We start from the raw sequence: 2,500 nt of genomic DNA on the forward strand, positions 1-2,500 counted from the left end.
ATCCGGGAGAGGGCCACGTGGAGGTGTCGCGCCGGTTCGTACCCATATCCGCAGCAGGTCTCCAAGGTGAAGAGCCTCTAGTCGATAGAATAATGTAGGTAAGGGAAGTCGGCAAATTGGATCCGTAACTTCGGGATAAGGATTGGCTCTGAGGATCGGGGCGTGTCGGGCTTGGTCGGGAAGTGGGTCAGCGCTAACGTGCCGGGCCTGGGCGAGGTGAGTGCCGTAGGGGTGCCGGTAAGTGCGGGCGTTTAGCGCGGGCGTGGTCTGCTCTCGCCGTTGGTTGGCCTCGTGCTGGCCGGCGGTGCAGGATGCGCGCGCCTGCGCGGCGTTCGCGCCCCGGTGCTTCAACCTGCGTGCAGGATCCGAGCTCGGTCCCGTGCCTTGGCCTCCCACGGATCTTCCTTGCTGCGAGGCCGCGTCCGCCTTAGCGTGCTCCTCCGGGGGCGCGCGGGTGCGCGGATTCTCTTCGGCCGCCATTCAACGATCAACTCAGAACTGGCACAGACTGGGGGAATCCGACTGTCTAATTAAAACAAAGCATTGCGATGGCCCTAGCGGGTGTTGACGCAATGTGATTTCTGCCCAGTGCTCTGAATGTCAACGTGAAGAAATTCAAGCAAGCGCGGGTAAACGGCGGGAGTAACTATGACTCTCTTAACAGGACACAGCGGCCGCGCCAACCATCGAAGCGGCCGCCTGCCGCGCCGCCGACGCAGAAGCGCAAGCGGCGCCGCTGGGAGTACGCGAGAACGCAGGATGCCTTCCGACGGTCGCGTGCGCGTTGCGTGCACGGCCTCTTGGATGGCACCCTGCTCCAGCCGCCACCTGCCATCCCTGGTCTGCTGGACTTCTGGGCGGACCTCTTCACCAAGAAGCCCATCTCCACCGCGGGCTTCATTCGTGACCGCCTCCTCCCGCACTCAGAGCCTGTCGCTCTCGAGTGCATATGGGGGCCGGTCACACATGAGGAGGTCGCCGCCGCGTTGCCGCCCAGGGGATCAGCAGCCGGGCCGGACGGCCTTACCCCAGCGGAGTTGCGGCGTCTGCCGCACGAAGTCCTGGTGAAAGTGATGAATCTCTTCCTTCTGGCCCGCGCCCTTCCGGAACGCCTGCTTCGCGCGCGGACGTCCCTTCTCCCGAAAACGGCTGCACCAACATCCCCCGCTGACTTTCGCCCCATTACGGTCTGCTCGGTGTTGGCGCGGACCTTTCACAAGGTTCTCGCGTCACGCCTGATGCGCGCTTGTGCTGTGGACGAACGTCAGCGGGCATTCATCCCTCGGGATGGGATGTTGGAAAATACCTTCATCTTGGACACTGCTCTCACCGACGCAGTTCGCTCCTGCCGCTCTGTCTTTGTGGCATCGATCGACGTATCTAAGGCATTCGATTCGGTAGATCATGCTGCCCTTCGCCCCGTGCTGAAGGCGCATGGCCTGCCGGATTGCTTTGTCGAGTATGTCGAGCGGTGCTACGAGGGCAGCACGACAGTGATAGCGGACGGCGCCGGCGTGGGCGTGTCTGTGCAGCCAGCACGGGGCGTTCGCCAGGGCGATCCCCTCTCCCCCCTCCTGTTCAACTTTGCGGTGGACTACGTTTTAGGCCAACTGCCCTCCCACATCGGAGCTCGGATCCTCGGTCGCAGAGTCAACGCTGCGGCCTTTGCAGATGACGTCTTGCTGTTTGCAGCGACCCCGAGGGGCTTGCAGTCCCTCATCGACGCAGCTACCGCAGCCCTCGCCCACCTGGGGCTGCAGATCAACGCCCGGAAGTGTTTCACCCTCGCCTTAGTCGCGTCAGGGCGCGAGAAGAAGGTGAAGGTGGACAGCAATGTCACCTTCACAGCAGGCAATACCACCATGCCTGCCCTGCGTGTGGGTGAAACCTTCCGGTACCTGGGGCTGCAATTTTCCACGGCGGGTCGCTGTGTCTTCAATCCACGTAGCCACCTGGTGGAGCAGCTTGACGTCATCTCCCGAGCTCCGCTGAAGCCGCAACAGCGCCTCCACGCTCTCACCAACGTACTTCTCCCTGGCCTGTACCACGGGCTGGCCCTCAGCCGCACCCGGGTGGGTGCATTGAAGTCGGCCGACGTTACCATCCGGGCCGCCGTCAGGAGATGGTTCCGCCTTCCGGCGGACACCCCCCTGGGATACTTCCACGCTCCTGTTGCCCAGGGGGGCCTCGGCATTCCATCTTGCCGATGGATGGGTCCGACCCTCCGTCGGTCCCGTCTCCTGGCGCTGAAGAAGATAGGGCCAGCCTGCGACGGTGTAGGCATGGATGAGGTACAGCGTGAGATCGAGGTGCTGGAGCGCCACCTAATGTGGGAGGGCCACCTCCTCAAATCGTCAACGCAGGTTGGGGAAATGTGGGCGGCGCGCCTACACATCGCCATTGACGGTGCGGCACTGTCATCTTCTGCCGCCGTCAGTGGCCAACATCAGTGGGTCGCCGACACCAGTCGCCTGCTATCTGGGCGTGAATACATCGACGC

At 63.1% G+C, this 2,500-nt stretch overlaps 1 pseudogene; it reads left to right on the plus strand.

The window, feature by feature from the left end:
- The window catches only part of LOC126433782 (large subunit ribosomal RNA), a 6,954-nt pseudogene that overhangs the window by 2,222 nt on the left and 2,232 nt on the right, over positions 1-2,500 (plus strand).

The sequence above is a fragment of the Schistocerca serialis genome, unplaced genomic scaffold (assembly GCF_023864345.2).
Source record: "Schistocerca serialis cubense isolate TAMUIC-IGC-003099 unplaced genomic scaffold, iqSchSeri2.2 HiC_scaffold_1173, whole genome shotgun sequence".
NCBI lineage: Eukaryota > Metazoa > Arthropoda > Insecta > Orthoptera > Acrididae > Schistocerca > Schistocerca serialis.